The 17,841-nt window shown below is 45.0% G+C and overlaps 1 protein-coding gene across 17 annotated transcripts in view; it reads right to left on the bottom strand.

The window, feature by feature from the left end:
• Positions 1-17,841, bottom strand: part of ADGRL3 (adhesion G protein-coupled receptor L3) — a gene marked incomplete at both ends in the record, with an annotated part of 315,376 nt that overhangs the window by 97,771 nt on the left and 199,764 nt on the right. The window lies entirely within an intron of this gene.

Below are 17,841 nucleotides of genomic sequence, written 5' to 3'. Positions count from 1 at the left end.
TAATGTACAATCTTATTTTCCATCTTTTAGGGAGCACCTAGCACAGAAGTGCTTTTAATTTTTTAGTGTTTCTGAAGACCCAGCAGGTTTGGACAGGAAAACATTTTCCATGGTATAATAATAATAAAAAAAACAACCTGCACCACAAACCCATCCCCCCAAAACGAAGCAGATGGAGGGATGAGTACACGGGTGCTCTCTGAAACAAGTCCCTCATTTTCTCTCTTGTACCTTGCTGCCTCATCCCCACAGCAGTGCTCAGCTCGAGCTGCTGGCCATGCAGCAGGCACAAAAGCATACATCAGCCCAGCCAAATCCTCAAGAGTTTAATCATCAAAAGGCTATTTCATTTACAACTAATGGTGGGCAGTCAAGCAGCAAGAGGTGGCGAACTTGTTTTAGAAATGCATTAACCCGTCCTCCATCCTGCCAGAGCTGTGCTAAGTGTGGTAAATATTGAATGATGTCCACCTTCTAATTACCTTGTTTTGCCTCCTGTTTAGATCCAAGTTTTTTGCACTGAATGCAGCCTCACGTGGCCTTCTTTGTGGCTTGACCTGAAATCTCAGGTCTGGAAGCCGAGGCCGGCTACCTCCACCACCCCCGCCGTGCCCCGAAGTGCAGAGGCTTGTGCAGAAGTCTGCTTTCCCCCCGTCCCAAAGATAAGCACCCTCCTGCTTCTCTCAACCTAACACTTCTACTCTAGTCAGTAACAGATGTTCATGACTGTCCCATCAATCCCCCAGCAGCACAGCCACAACGAGCCAAGGAGGACTTGTCTGCTTTCAGTCCCCCTCAAATTCCCATGCCACACCTCCCTGGTGTCTCTGCCAGCATCCAGAAATCTTTCAGTGCGATGCTTGTACCACGTCCAGCAACAGGAATTGGAGTTTCTACATTAAAGACAGCCACACGTGAACGCCAGCCTAGCCAGAAATTAAAATTAAATGCAGAAATCACCCTTTCGCCCCGAGGAACAGCCTCGTATGAATTCAGCTGTGCGAGCAGGCTCAGACTGCAAGCTCCTGAGAGCCAAGACTTTCCTTTCTTCGAGGACTGGTGAAGCAGACCGCTTTCGCTATTAACGCAATACTCATTATTAATGGACAATGATATTGCTGTCACTGGAGTTCAGGTAAACGCTCATTCAAGTCAACCTATTTAAAGCACAGAGATGACTGCCTTTAGTGTGGAACAGGAGATCTTCCATCCTGAAAGCTTTTTTTTTCTTTTTTTGTAATTTAAGTAATTACCTCGTGCCGAAGCCAGGTGCTGCGAGCAGTTCCCGTGCCCCAGCATAATCAATAATGTGGCAGCTGAAGCACACGCTTGCTCTGGGTTTAGATAATTTCAATCCAAGCCTGAGAAACCCTCTCCGCAAAATTTAAAACTAAGTCAGAAGCACCATAAACACAATTTTCCGAGGCATCGGAGCTTTTGTTCCAGAAAATGTTCCACTTACAAGTACCAGCTCCGTCATTTCCAGGAAAACTGGATTATCTTCTCCCCTGGTCTCCAAAAAGGTAAGCAACAGTGCTCACCTTTATACTGCGATAAGCAGCCTGATCCAAAATCTGGTCTCCCACCTGAGCCAAGAGGCTGGTGGACAGCAGGACTTCAGGAATTTCCTTTCCTTTCCTTTCCTCTCCTCTCCTTTCCTTTCCTCTCCTCTCCTTTCCTTTTGCTATTATAGCATATCAGATGCTTTTGCACCAGTTCCTTGCTCTCTGTATTTCTCCCCCTGTTAACATCGGTCACCTGTGGCTCAGCACCCAGCCTTTTGCACAAGTTTCCCTGTTTTTAACCTTGCAGGGAGGCACTTCACTCAGATGCAGGTCAGCAACGCTCACAGGGACTTGGACTGATTTGGGTTAAGGGCTTTGACTGGAGACTCTCCAGCAGGGCTTGTCAGCACGGGAGGCTGTGGTTTCTGCATGTGCATTTGCACACACACACATGGGATGCTCAAAGGTTTGGGAAATGTCGGCATTTCAGCAATCACAGAGCTCACTGATTAGACTTTCCAGCCTTCTCGTGCCACCTCCCCTCCACTAAGAGCCTTGGGTTTGAACGGATTCCAACAAACACAAAGCCAAATTCTGCAGACATTGACAGATATCTTCTAGGTCCTGCTCGAAGCTGTGCTACAGCACGAAGCGGCGCATGATTTCCATCTGACATCGCAGGGAGGACAGAAATTTGTAGAGAACTTCAGCAAAAATCGTCTGCTTTTACTACGGCAGGTCTTGCCATGAGTACATATTTCATGTCTTCATAATAACAATCGGTCTGATAAATAACTACCTGCAGCTCTTCTCCCCTTTAGTCACGCAGTACCAAGTTACTTTCCATTTGCAAAGTGAGCCACGCCATACGCCACAGGCACAGACGTACCAAGGAGAAAGAGCAGATGCAGTTTTAAGGGCAAAACTGGTAAAACACCCTTAAAATCAGTCTTAGAGCCATTTGCAAGCACAGGGAAACAAATTTCCAGCACCCAACAGAGAAGAGTAACTACGAGCTGAAACTTAAAAGATTTTTTTTTTTCTTCTGCAAGAGTTCCTGAAAATGAGTTGTATTAAGCCCTAATTGGGCCATGGAAGAGGCAGTAAAATGCCCAGGCACCCAGGAGCCTGCTCGCAGGGGTACTGCATTTCTGAGCCTCGTTTTCACTGACCATTATTGAATGCCTTGTGGCATGTTGCTTCTGGAATAGCCCTGGCAAGTTTACTGTGTCAGCTATGCACAAGGGACTCACTGGTATTTTCCTTCAGTCATAAAAAAAAAAGAAAAAAAAAAAGTTTTATCTTTCAACCCCCCTTGGTATTGGTACCAAAATCTCTTCGAGGGCCTGCTCTTTCTATTTTTTTCTTCTTCATCTGGGCTTTCTCTCTGTAAAAATACACATCTGTGCCATTTACATAGCATAAATTATAAGAAGATCCAAAAGAGCTGACCTGAAGCGGTCTCGTGGAGCGAGATGGATGGGATGGCACTGGGTTCAGCTCAGAGGGCTGGTTACTCAGTGCCTCAACTCAGTAACGAGCTCCAGTGAGCACGACGAACGCACCAACACCACCCAGCTTCAGAGGCCCCGCCACTTACTGATGTTGCTCACACAACTGTGTGCTTGCAAACCAAGTTAATTGGTTAGAAGGGAAGGAAGGAGAGATCAGCATCATTTGCATGTAAATGATTCTCAAATCCAAGCAAAACCACGCCAAGACTGCAACCTGTGCACAATTACCTAAGCGCAGGCCAGAGATCAAACCTCCAGATTATCTCAGGCTGCCAGCAAACTGTGATTTTTTAACTTGGAGAAAACCAGCACTGCCTGAGGTCATTTTAATAGAAGGACTCTTCCGAAAATACTTGGTAGTAAAATCCTTGCCCAGAGACGAGTGGTGACCTTTAAAAACCATCCACGCTGTTACAAACAGGAATGTATTTCACCGTGTTTTGCCATATCAAGAGTTTAAAAACATGTTTTAGGCAAGACTCAGTTTTTACTCCTACACTCAAGCCCCAAACATTCATGAGACTTTACAAAACTTGATCCCACGAAGCACCGTCCCCAGCACAGTGCTGGGACAGGTATTTTCCCAGTGCTCCTAAGAAAGCAAAGTGTGGTTGTTGTGGTTGTGGAAACATCTCTTTCCCACAGACACCCCGAAGCGATACTTGGCTTTTTTCTCCCCTGCGCTATGCAGAGAGCTGGCGCTAAGAGCAGAAGACTAAGCTTTGCCATCAGTCAGACCAGAGTGGCAGCTATACAAAAAAAAAAAAAAAAAAAAAAAAAAAAAAGCATTTCCAGGTCCACAGGGGAGTAATTGCAACTCCCAGAGGAACCTCTCTCCATTCCCTGCACATTTACTGGCGAGAAAAAGCAATGGCCAATCTTTTCCCCTCTTTCCTTTTTCCCTTGCACAGAGCTCAGTCTCCTGGTGGAGGAATTTTGCATGGCCAGGGGAAAGTCATGGGAGGAATTTACTCACAGGAAAAAAAAAAATCTCTCTATGTAAATGAGGTTCTCTTTCTTTTCTCTCCCCGTTTCCTTCTTTTCTTCTTTCCTGGCCTAAAGTGACAAGCACACAACCAACCAGCACTTCATATTGGCCACCAGGAAAATCCAGCAGAGATGTCTTGCTTTCTCCTCTGTTCACATCTTCCTGGTGCTCCCAGCCACGGATGGCTGCTTTTTGAACAGTGTTTTCCTATCACAAAGACTGTGCAAAGCGGTCTCGATTGCAGGCAAGCGTATTTGCCATCACTCCCAAGCTTCCTTTTCTCTGATTTTTTTTTTTTTTTCTCTTTTTGCACTGAAGTATCCAGCCTATAACCAGCCCACGTAGTTGGAAGGAGAGACCACGCTTGACGTTTCGTGAGCAAGGTCCAAGCAAGCCCCGATGACTTCACTCTCCTGCGGGTTTTGCCTTCCCCAGCCTGACGCTGGAGCAGATGTGTTGGGGCACCGGTGGCCAAAAGTCCCCTCTTGCTCCTTGCGCTGCTCGTGGTGCACGCCGAGCCACTCGCTGGCAGCTCTCAAGCGACGGAGGTACAACTAATCCAAGGGGCTCAACTTTTGGGGGAGGATAAAGCAATCCAACCACCCTCTTGAGCACGTCCAGGCTGTGTGCGCAATTATTTACGCACATTAATTGCTGCAGAAAGACAAACGTAGCGCTGCTCCTTTCTGAAAGGCTGCACAAACCACAAAACCTGAACATCTCCCCTCTCCTGTAACTGGTGTTGTCCTTCTTGTATTTGGCAAATGCATCATTTGCTTACATCAGCCCACTTCTTTTTTTTCATTTCTTCTTCTGAACAATGGTGCAAGTTGTATTTAAATAGCAATAAGAAGACTTAGGCATGTCTTGAAAGAAGAAGCCCAAACCGAATGCAGTTGGAGGATTATATCACAGCTGTTTTTCCCTTCCCTGGCACATAAACGCATCTCCTGGGAATTAGTTTTCTACAGGCATTTTCAAACGCACTTCAGAATATTTTCTGAAAGTCACTAGAAAAAAATATCATTTGAAAATAAATATAGTCCCTTTTTTTTTTCCCCACATACTGCAATGTTACAGCAAGCCCATGCCTCAGAAGACATCACCCTGCAAAAGCATCTCAGGCTGGATGTCCAGAGGAAGACCAAGGGCCACACATCAGTGCCACCCCGGAGCTGCAGCATGAAGAATCAACAACGCCAGATTAGCCCGAAATTATGTACAGCTCCTTTCACGTGTTTGAGAGAAAATATGATTTATTTTTTTATTGCAAGTGAAGGCCAAGCAGGCTTCACATCAAACGTCTGAACAGCTCTCGCCTGTACTCACACACACAGCGAGCAGCTTGTGTAAGCTAGGCCAGAATCATATGTGAACATAAAAGTTCACACACTGTTGTGTGTGAACAACTTCGGAGGGTTGTTTTTTTTCTGATTGTTGGAACTTTATTGACTGAGACTGACAAAAAGCTCACAAAAAACTATTTGTAGGAAGAAAGATTAGATATATGAAGATCCCAAAGTGTTCAGCATATCACGTCGTCTTGAACAACATGACTGCAGGTAGTCCTGGACCCTGGAAAAGTTGTATAAAGTATGAGTGCATACTTACAGATTAATGTAGTTCTTTTTTTCCTCATCCTTACCTACCATCTGAGATAGCAGAAAGGAGAGCAGAAAGGTCCATTTCTGCATCTGAGAGCAGAAAGGTCCATCCAGCTGTGGACTGCTGCCAATCCTCTCCGGATTTTTTTTCTCCTACCTCGCCTAGCAGGGGATCGTGATTTGTGCCCAAGGCTACTCTGCCCGCATGTAACAGCTCTGCTGAGCCTGGATGGATGCTGCAATGGATATGGGCCAGATGTTGAGTGAGTTCCCAGCACTAGGGAGAAACTTTCTGCTCTGGTCCAAGATCTGGTGCAAACTCAGCTGTTTCTCTGCACTCCAAGCTGGAATCACTTAGCACACTTTTTTTTTTTTTTTTTCTTCCTCTGGATCTCCATTTGAGAGCTTAAAATTAACCCAAAAGACAAAGAATGAGAACTCGAGTGTGCAAAATTTTCACAACAGGTTCAAATCCAGTCAATCTGCCCAAACTCATCCCTTCTCACTGCACCACAAATACCAGCAAGGAGAATTAAAAGCAACCGCCACGTGGGACCAATTTCCAACAGGCAAAAACCCATCTCTGTCCAAGCCCTTTCGAATCAAACCTTCACACTTCTGACAGTGATCAACTGCTCGCTACGTACACCGAATTGGTATGGAAAGGTCAAATTGTGTGGAAAGCGGTCTAGTTATTATTGTAAAAATTTCACATTTTGCCTGAAAAAAAATGAGTCCGAACAACTGACTTTTTTTTTTCTCATTTTTTTTCATTTCAACATTTTCCCTGTCGCTGGCAGGGGCTAGAGCACAGCAGCATACCTAGTCAGGACAGGAAATTCAGTCCTACGGCACACGAGCATCAGCTGCTGCCTCCACCATGGTCCCCTTCTATCAGTCTCAGTGGCCAAAGCCAGTATTTAAAGTCTTAGCCCTGTTTTTCTACCCAGGATCTCTGCCAAATCCACCTCTGTGGACCTCTCGTACGCTGATGCCGTATTGCTATTTCCAGACTTTGCAACTGATTCTGATTCAGCCAGGAAGAAATGTAACTGGACCGTCATGTATAAGACATAAAAAAAAAACTTACATTTTTTTTAACATAGTCCTGTAATGCTTTTAGAAACGCTGATGAACTATGCCCATAGGATGCCTGGTAAACAGGAAAAGATTACAGAAGAGCAGATCTAATAGTCAGTACATCAGGATTTATTACAAATGGACTAATCAAATAGGTTTGAGAGTTCAGTTCAAGAGCTATTTTTAGGCAATCTAGCTGTATATCGCTCTCCTTCTCAAAACCACTGTCAGATATGGTTGCTTTTATTTTGAATTCATGGATTTTAACATCTAAAATCTGACTACTATTTTTTATAATTCACATGCTATTTCATACAGGGGAAAAAAAAAAAAGCAGACAATCCCTTTTTAAGGGCACACCAGCTGCATATCATTACTGAATGCACGGAGTGAACTTCTAACCTCCACAACAATCTCTGTCCCCTGGCATGATTTACATCCATCAGAGCCAGTGGTGCAGATCTTATGTACTGTCTTTCAACTTGAATCCTTCAAACTCTATTAAAGAGAAACCCAGTAGGAATTCCTCCGTATCCCATTGTTAGAGGAACCGCTTTTGATTTCAGTAGCAGGTGCTGTCAGTTTTTCATTCAGACCACGCTAGAGCACAGACACGTGAGCGCTGTGCTTACAGCTTCGGGAGTTTCACTGGAGGCTGAGATTTTAAGGTTTTCATTTTGTTTTTTTGCTTTTTAATTAAGCCACGTATGTTTTATCCGTGAGAGCTGAAACTTAAAGGTAAGTTTCTATGCAAAACAAGCACGTGTGTAGCTGCTAAGGGGGAAAATAATTTTTCCCATCCATTTGGCGACGGATGTAACTTTATCCTTTGTGTGTTTCCTGCTTGTTACCTACACTTCTGCGTCTTTAATCAAAGAACTTGCAAGCCTTCTGCAGAGGCAGTGCCAGATGGAGCCAGTCCTTCTCCAGCAGCTCTCCACCTCTGCACTTGGGATGAATGGAAGCAAGTGCAGGAGCCCTAAAATGACTATTCATGCCCCGGCATTTTCTGACCTACCCAATCAACACGTTGAGTGCTTCCAGGTGCCAACAGCGCTCAGCTTATATTGCTGTCTGAAATGTTTCTTCAGTGCAAGCTCAGGCACAACTTTAATATGAGCAAACTATCATCTTCAAGTAGTCTCTGCTCATCTGTGTGTGTAATATCTCCAATCTCGGTGCTGGGCCGCAAGATGGCCAATTGCATTCAGATAAATGCCTTGGACTCCTTTAAACATATCATAATCTGCCTGTGAAATGGCTGGATAGTTACTTTCCAATTTGTGAAATGGTTCAAAGACTGTAAATAAAAAAGAAATTGGACAGCTTTCAAAAGTACAGATTAGAGTTTTCAATTCTCGGTGATACAGTGCTTCCCAGCTACACTCCTGTGATCTCCGTATTAATATTTAAAACCTGATTGTGTTGTGCTCTTATCTTGAACAAGAGAGCAGAGTACGACCAAACCCAGGCAGACAATGTGCTGGAACAACAAGATGGCAACTCCCCAGCCCTGCAGCACGCACTTGTGCGAGAGGCATGGGTGGGGAGGTGGGTGGGAGCCTTCTGGCCTCCCTTCCTCCCATCTGATTTGGCATATTGAAGTTACAAAGGCTGCTTTTGGCATTTACTGGGCACCTCCCCTTACACTATGTGCACCATCCCTCAATCCCAGCTGCTCTGAGGCTCGGGGTTTGAGTTCTCTCTCAGGTTTGCACGCGATTGCTGAGCATCCAAATGAGCCCCGATGCCCAGCGGTTTAAGCGCAAACATCTCCATGGGTGGGCTGGTCAACCGAAATAAATAAATAAAAATAAAAAAGGAAATAAAATCCCCAGAAAACAAAAGGTGGATTTCAGGCTGCTTATATCCTTCATCTAGCCAATTTTAGGACTGACAAAGTCAGTCCTAAATGAATGGGAAGGCTGAAAGCTGGGACTGCCATCAGTCCCATAAATGCCAAACCCATACCACACTTCCAGCATCCTCTGGAGCACGGGGATGATAAACCTGCCAGCAAAAGCTCACCTTTTGTCTTTCACCAAAACTGTCTATTTTCTCCTCCTGCTACAACCCACTGTTTATTTCAAACCTTATTCAGAAAAACCAAATCCTTCTCCAAAGCTGCCAAGTGATTTTTCTCTACAGGGGAATTGCTCCGCTCAGTCTCTGACTGCATTGGCTTCTATGTTATTTATTTATTCCATTTATTCTTGCTCCTGCAAGAAAAACAGCCTGAGCTCTGAGGAGAGCTGATTATTCAAACTAGCAGGAATAGGGAAATGCTGAGAAAGGCTGTCTTGTCTTGTCCTTCAACTATGCTCTCATGCACCTCAGTGTGGATGTGGGGTGAAGACCTCTCCTGTAAATGACTGCTCCTGAAGAGAGGGTAGAGATGGCCTCGGCCTCCCAGCCACATCTCGTTTTGCATTTTATAGTGCAGATTAGGTCAATCCTTTCACCAGACTTGCCAGCTTACCTTACAGCCCTGGCAGGACAGACAGAAGAAAGGGAGGGAACAAACTGGTGCTAAACAGAAAAAAAAAAAAAAAAATCTTCCATAAAAGCAAATTCTAAGAAGCTGACAAAACTCCATTGTGAGAATATCAATATTCAGCTGCTTTAAGAAATAAAGCAGTTTCCCTGACAAACCGTAATACTGTTTAGCTCCTTTCCAAAACTCTTTATTGCTTATGTAGAAACGTCAATATTTTGTAAAGCTCGCTTCTAATAGCTGTATTCATGTTGGCTCAGGGATCTGCCTAAACAATGCTTAACTAGAGGACTGGTATCTAAATTTGTTTTATAGATATCTGGTGTTCTGCGGAGGGCTTTAACAATGAAAGAGCCATTAATATTATGAAAAACACATTTGCTTTAGCAAAACAGATTTATAACAAATAAACAAACTGCAATACGGGGAGTTTTAAGTTGAAGCAAACTGGGTAACATTTCCATACAAGCATTTGGCACTTAAAGACGCAGGCAAAAAAAAGTACACTATGCAAACCACAGCCATGTCCTACCAAGGCTGACACAAGCATCCCTTACCTGTATTGTGGGAGTATTTTTGTAAAGAGAGGGCATTGGGGTGCAGGTAGTGATGCTGAATATGCAGCAATTTGCCTCAGCATCATTTTAAGGAGATGCAAAGATCTCCAGGCTGAAGGCTCTGGTGCTGAAGTCATCGTCATGGCTGGTCATCCCTGTTGAGAAGTCACACTGCAAAGCTGAGAGGCCGTAAGGACCAGCATCCAGCTTCAAAGAAGGAGGTTTAGCCCTACTTGTTTGACTCAGCACCACCGAGGGCTGCCAAGTCTCATCACGTCAGCTCTGGCCAAGGTGCCGTTTCAAACTCTAACTAGAGGGGCTTGATAACAAGGTGACAATACGTAAGAACAAGGTGGAAAAACCTTCAACGCTGCTTTCTCGCTTCACACCTGTCAGCTTTCGGATTATTCTTGCTAATGGCTAGTTCAGACCAGCACACTGCAATGTAAGGTTAATATTGGCTCTTGGGAAGAGAATGAATATACCCACTGGCCTTGTGGGGCTTTGAATGAGTCCCACAGAAAAAACAGACATCAAAAACCTACAGGAAAGTGCATAGTGGTGCTGAAGTGCACTATATTTTAGCACAAAGCCATATTCCTGCCTCCCCGGGTTTGGCACCTGGTTTGGCACACAAAGGGCAAAGAAAAGAGGAAAATGCTAAAGATTAGGCACCCAGAGGGATTACTGGTCCAAACCAGAGCACAAAAGACACAGAGGAACATTAATTAAGATGCTGCTGTGTTAGAGAAGAGATTTTCCATCATGTACTCTTGACCTGGAAGCCTGAACTGCATCTGATCTACCTGGATTACCAACAAAGGTGTTGTGGATTCCTGCAAGCAGCAGCAGAATAAAAAGTTGGAACTGGTAAAGAAAAGCAGGTAGGGCGACACAGAAATGAACAAAGTAAATATTAGATTTTAGAGATTTTTAAAACGTATAAACTCATTGCCATTGTGTAAAATATATGCCAGTAGGATTAAGCGCCTGATGCCACTGCAAAGCAGAAATGTGATACTTTGAGCAAAAGAATCGTGTCTCTTGTAGGGGGAAAAAACAGATTCATATATTCAACGTGTGAAAAAAGAGGAGATGGGAGAGAAAGAGAGAGAAAAGGAAGCCTGACTTGGTCTAATGCACGTATCTTAAAAAAGTACCTACTGTCTAGTTAAATGTGAACGCATTCTTATGTGATTAAAAGACTCAAAAGTGTAACAGAAAACCAGGAAAAGAAGGGAAAAAAAAAAAAGTAGCCAAGCAATTTGTATCAGATTCTGAAATACAGCAGAGACTCTTTGTTCAGATATTACTGTAAGTATAGGATATAACTACTGATACAATACAGAGCTAGAGAGCTGCTGTATTCCTCTAGCACAAAGGCTAAAGCTCATTTTATAGCTCTCCCAGGCAACATAAAATAAATACACCAATCTAGAGTGTGATTATTATCCCCCTCCACCTTCAGCATCAAACACCGAAATATTTTTGTTTTGTAAATATTTCACATCAAACCATTCAGTGCATGTGTTGGGACCTGTAACGCTATTAGCCTTGAGCCTTTCACATTCCATGCATGCATCGAGACGTCTTGTCAATTCACGGGGAAGAAGTATATTAGTTTTTCGAGTCATTGCAGTGCTTTACAGGTACTAAAACCTCAAAATCCCTAATATTTTACATTATCCAGGCAGAACTCTCATTTTATAATAATGCTAACCCAAAATCTAGCTCACTTATGTCATCAAAAGCAACTCTTCTTCCATTATCTTAAATGTAAATGAGAAAAAGCATGCAGCTGAAGCAGACAGAATAATTTATAACAAGAGGAAATCTGTCAGGCCAGGAATGCTAAAAACAGAGCATAATACTGAACTCATTTGGAAATAAATGAAATAACTGAATTTCGAATATGCTGGTCAGGCTTGAGATGGCAAGGGAGCAAGAAGGTCACCTGTGGTAGACCCTCATGGTCAGCACCAAGCAAGACAACAAATGTTTTAATCTTCTAAATTAAAAAAAATAATAATAAAATAAGAGTAGAGCCTGGCTGACCATTGATCTGAAACACCGAGATTCTTGGCATGCCAACCTGGAGCCACTCAGCAAAATGGAAATGACAAGTGTAAGTAGTGCAGCAGCAACTGGCTTGCCCATTCTGTTCAGCTACCACAGGGACTGATTCAGTGCAGAAAAAACACACGGCTTTGCTTGAAGAGAGAGAAAGAGACCGAGAGGTTTTGATTTAAGGATCTGAATCAGCCAGTCAATGGACAGGAAAAAGTAGCAACCAAAAGCCCAGGACCTGAGGTGTTCTTTGGAGGTGCCTCACTACACTGATGACAACAGGAGCTTACAACATCCAGGCTCCTGCAGTGCCATCACCTTCACCATACTAAAATCTCCATGCCTGAGACTGCAAGTGCCTCAACTGTTCGCTCACCTTTTTTTAAGGTGGTGCTGGGGCGGGCATGAACCTTTCCACAGATGACTGGAAAATCCCGAATTTCATCCAGGGTGGATGATGATCACAGACTGGTGGGCAGAGGCAGGACAAAGCTCAACCCAAACTAGAAAACTGACCATCCTTACTTCCTTCTCCTCCTGCAGAGGACATCACCCGCCTCAGTCCACAACCTGCTCTTGGGAGGCACTGGGATGTACCAATTTAGGTCAGAGGTTGGACTCGATGATCTTGAGGTCTCTTCCAACCTAGAAATTCTGTGTGATTCTGTGATAAAGCCAGGAGGGCAAGGAGCGCTTGGCCCCCCCGTTATAGGATGAGGAAATTGCTAGCTAATGCAATAGCAAAACCCCTTCTTTTGCTCCAGACTATTCCCCAAGGACCCTCCCTGTGAAAAGTCCAAGGCTCAGACAAGGTATGGGAGCAAATGGCCCGCTTTTCCCATCTGTGCCAAGCCTGGCATGTCCGCAGTACGTTTCTGAGTACAACATACAACTCCCTAATCCTCTTGGCAGCAGTCACTTGTACAAGGTCAGTCCCCCTGGCCCACAAGATGTTTTTCCAAATTAAACTCTTATTTTCCCTTATTAAACTTCATCTTTGAGCTAAAACAGCGACACTGATTCAGTTAAACCACCGCTGTCTCCAGCTTTCGTCGAGAGCAGAGTGCACAGAAGTCTCACAGACTCTGACGCCTGGGCGAACAGGCTCCGACGAAGCAACGGGTTTGTTTTGCATCCTAACTGAGATATTTCGCATTCAGTAACAGCAAAGGGCTGCATCCCGTGCTGAAGAGATCCAAGAGGATGTCTAAGAGCAGCCTGCCCGAGCCACCCGTACCTCTCAGGGCACGGTGACCCAACATTTATTTGTCACGCGGGGTTTTCAGCCCAGTGCCAGCTGCTGCTCTCAGTGGAGACGGGGGTGTGTGTCCCTGAGGGGAGCTGGACATAAGGAAAAAACTCACCTCCTGGTCCAGCCAGCTTTTAGAGATGAGCAAGCACTCACCGGATGACGAATCTGATTAATCAGCTCTGGTTGAGTATGCTCTAACAGAAAGGAAATGTTAAGTGTGCGCAAAGAGAACCAAACAAAGCACATCAGGAAGGAGCCGGGTCTAAAAGCAGATATTAGATTTCTTTTCTCTGTTGCACTCCGAGCAAATATTGTTCAAGGATGTTTGACAATCTGTTTGCCAGCTGAAGCGTGCAGCATTCCGATAACAATATAACAGAAAATTATGTGTCCATTCCTGTCAAGCCGAGGCAGGTCCAAGCTGTGCTGTTTGCCTACACGAAAAACAAAACCGAGGAAGAACCGAGCTGGGACAGTGTGAGGGTATTGAGGGAGAAGGGACAGTGCTGGGGAGCTGATGGTGTAAAATGCAAACCAAGTGCCAGGGCCAGCTCAGCTTAACGATCCCTTCCTTGGACAATTATAATATGAAGTTGACCCTTTCCAGGTTGCTTGTTTTCCTTTTTATAGTGTCGAAATCCTAAAGCCCAGCGCCTGGCTGGATGAAAGCGGTACGAGCTAGCCGGTGTCGCTGAACATTTTTTTTCTTTGGAGACGATTTCTCTGCAGGGATCCTCCAAGTGGGAAATGCGGTGTTAGATTGCCTTCATCAGCCAAGAGAAACACTGTGCCGGCGAGGCTGAGCCCTCGCAGATGATAGGATTCCTGCTGAAACTTCAGGCTGACATTCAGAAATCCCCCAATCTCCCTCTTACCCAGATTTCTCTCCCTGCATGCTGAATAAAATTTCATTCATGTGAAACCTGCATTACAGCTCTCCGGGCACGGCGCTGGCTTGCCTCCACCGAAGGGGAACTTAAATCACTATTTTTAGCTCTTTTCCTTATCCCAGGTCAGTTCCAAAACTTACCCCTGCACGCCTCACCTGTCATTGCCTACGCACCACTTCTCCATCTGCCCCCTGGGTAACAAGTTGCACCTTCCAGCTTTATTTCTCCATTGTTTGCCATCTGCTTTTAAAAATTGCCTTGCTTTCCCTTAGGCGCAGAAGGGTTCCTGTGCAGAGGAGGAACATATATGGCCTTTCTGCCCAGGGCTGCAGATCCCCAGAGCACGCCTCAAATTCTCCCCACAAACCTTTCCATCTTCCAGGTAGGGGTCTAACGAACCGAGGGAAGCCCACCTGAGTACCAAGGGCAAATGAAGCTTGTAACATCCCGGGCATTTCGCTAACATTTATCATCAGCTTTCCTTCTGCAAAACCCAACACAGCAGGACACAGGGAGGGGAGGAAAAAAAGCCTGCTTTCTGGCTACATCCCAGTGGTAATATTTGCTGAATTACCACTTTGGAGAGCCACCACCAGTAGGGCAGTGCTGAAGTCTGATTGCACGGTGGAAACAACATTCATTTTCCCACCCTCAGAACCACCAGATGAGCTACCTGCGTTGCTGTGTGTTTATATTTCTGTATATACTCTTTTTTTTTCCTCCACAAAACAAATTGCAATTAGAGTTAACTGCATCTGATCAAACAGCGCATGAAAAAGGATGTGACAGGAGATTTTCACTCAAAACACCTGTCTGTGTAACTGGTATCCTTTAAAAGTTGTTTTTTTTTTTTTTTTTTTTTATTTTAAAGACAAACTGAACCATAACTGATATTCATAAAAAACCTTTGTTATTCAAGCTTCCTTAAGGTAGGTGTGTATGGTAGGCAAAGACATATTTTTGCCCATAATAGCTGAGCTCCCAGAAAAAAGTAAATTACAAGATACTTAATCCTCGAACAACCAAGCCTGAAGCCAAAGGCATCCTTCGTAGGCCAGAATACATTTTGTGGAACAAAACTCCCCAACATACCACACGTGTCGGTGCGATCTCCCTTGCAGCATGCCTCCCCGGCCACACTGCCATGCAGCACAACGGGCCCACAATGAAGCTCTGCTTCCTCCTAAAGCTTCCTCCTGGCAGGGCGTCCTCAGTTTTGTCTTTGAAATATGGGCTCGCTTCACGCTGTCCTTGGTGGCCAAGGTGAGGTGAGCTGCAGCAGATGCGCAGCTGGCAAGAGTGATGTGAGGCAATGATTTCAGGAGCACGGCCCGTCATTTGGGCCCTCAGAGGGAGGCAGAGAGAAGGATTTGTCTTAATGCCTGCCTGAGGAGAAGGTTTGGGTTGCAGTTAGAGCAGCTGGAAATTTATTCCAGCCTGGCGATGCTGGAGGTGGAAGAAGGTGCCAGGGAGGAGGAAGGCATCGCCCCCCAGAGCGGGTCACGGCAGCCTCTCTCGGGTAAAGCAAAGCCTGTATTTCCCCAAGCCAGGAGGCCAAGGATGAAAATAGCTACAGAGAGTGAAAAAGCACTTCAGACCTTGAAAAGCAGGGCAGCTAGCCAGATGCTGTCCCGAGAACACCAACAAGTTGTGACAGGGATGTGCCGGCAGTGAGAGAAAGAGTCGGGCATACTCTCCTCGGGGAGCTCCTGCTCCGCGGGTCAGTGACAAAGCTTGGAACGGAGGCATGATCTGGGGCTCCTTGGTTTGAAATCATTGCCTCGGAGATGTTACAGTCCTATGCAAATAAAGAAAACTCTTCGGTCACGAGATACGTACAAACTCGTTGTCTTACTGAGAGCAGGAAGAGGACTGTGCTGTGCCCAGGGCCGCACGCAGCCCGCGCCCTTCCACAGGGGTCAGGCAGGACTCTGCAGGCTTCCCTTACCCCTAATTCTTGTTCTCGTTATTTTTGCCATAGGAAAAAAAAAATGCAGACACAATGAATAAGACATTTAGGTCAGGACTTTCATAAACAGTACCCGAATGTTAGTCTCTGAAAAAGTGGCCTGATTTTAAAAGCACTAAGAAAGCAGCATCTCCCACTGACTTCAAAAAGCACTGCCTTGTGCTCAGCCCTTTCATGTCTCGGGTTATTTAGGCGTCTCGGCCTTACTTTCCCCTTTGAATTTCATCTTTGCATAGCACAGGTTCAGCTTGGGAGCCCAATCCAATCAACTTGCACATGTGAGGCCAGACCTAACCAAGCCCTAAAAGATGAAGGCACCCGTTTCACTCCGCCTAGCCGGGAAATCCTGACTGCACCTTGCAAAGCCTTGACTGCAGTATTTCTATCACTCCTAAAACACCTGCAATTACTGGAAAACCACAAACTTCATGCACTTCATGCATCTCCGCACGTGCTTTTGGATCTAAATCTGGAGGTCCTCCCTCAACGGGAGAGGGAACCCGATGAACAGCTCAGTCCATCTCACGGTGGCTGAAACACCTCTCATGGTTTGCTGTGGCAGCACACCTCACATCTTTGCATTTGCTGGACAAAATTAGCAGCAAGGCCAACGCTTATTACGGTCAGGCTGGATTAGGGCTGGTAGCTAGAGAGCAGTGTCTCAGTGCTGGCGAGCTAAGATTTGCTCTGAAAAACCTGCAGAGAGCCTGTGTTACCCTATTTCTCTCCACTCACTGGCAAAGAGTCCTGTGACAGCCTACGTGTGCGTTCTGCCTCCCACATCACTGTTAGAGCATCAAATAGAGTGCTTTTGGTGTCTGAAAAAATCTTTGCAGCTTTTTACCAAGTTTCGCTGCTGGAAACAGCATTTCTACCCCTGTATTCTGGGATTGCACCGTACAACATACTCCACAAGTCTTCAGAAAACACCACGTGAAATAAAGCACTGGTGAGTTTCGTGGTGTCATCTTACTGATATGGTTTAGGAGAGGACGTGTTAGTGTTAGGTCAGAGGTTGGACTAGGTGATTGATCTGGGAGGTCTCTTCCAACTTAGATGACTCTGTGATTTGCAGCAGAGCTGAAAGAGACTGAGAGTTTTGAAGTATTTTGATTTGCTTTTCAAAAAAAAAAAACAAAAAAAAAAACAAAAAAAAACAAACAACCCACAACCGTGTAATTACTAATAATTATATGTGACTTAACTTAAAAGAAAAACAAAAAACCAACAGCTGATGGCATGTTAACCTTGTTAACATGGGAGCGCCCAATGTGGCAGCATGCAGTCTCCAATTTAGTAGTTTTTAAGCCTAGGCTTAAGGTTATTGGAGCCAACGCTTCAGAACACAGCATGGGCTGAACTCCTTTCCTAGCCATAGACCCAAACTTCTGAACTCTCGTTCACTCCTGTTCTCCCTGGGAGATGAAAAAAAAAAAAATCCAGATAAGGCAGAATTAACAGAGGCATCCAGCATCTCCCCCAGGCAGCACCTACCTATCGGCTGGGATCTGCCGGGTCCAGGTCAGATTACAGAGGAGAAGAGCATATGAAATGCATTTTGCTATGAACCACAGAACAAATGAAATCATATATGAGGGATCAAATGCTTCAACAGCACAAGCCAGGCACTGTTCTGTGTGCTCTGCCCATCAGCTCAGTCCCAACAAGGGGTGAATCTGACTTAATCTTTTGCACAAACTCCACCAAATGCTGTTTCAATTGAAAAAGGCTTAAGGTGAGATTTACTTTTTTCCACACAAACTCCTGCCACAAGCGCTGTCGAGATACTTGCATGCATTAAAACATGACAGACACTAAATCACAGAGTGTGTTATATTTATTTTTAAGCACAAGCAGGCATCTCTCTGAAAAGGACTTGTACCATCCTCGATTTTAATTCAGCTCCCGTTTGTCTAAAAGA

The sequence above is a fragment of the Netta rufina genome (genome assembly GCF_964035555.1).
Source record: "Netta rufina genome assembly, chromosome: 4".
Taxonomy (NCBI): domain Eukaryota; kingdom Metazoa; phylum Chordata; class Aves; order Anseriformes; family Anatidae; genus Netta; species Netta rufina.
Note: the sequence above shows the minus strand (reverse complement) of the source record. Positions and strands in the feature narration are given on the sequence as shown.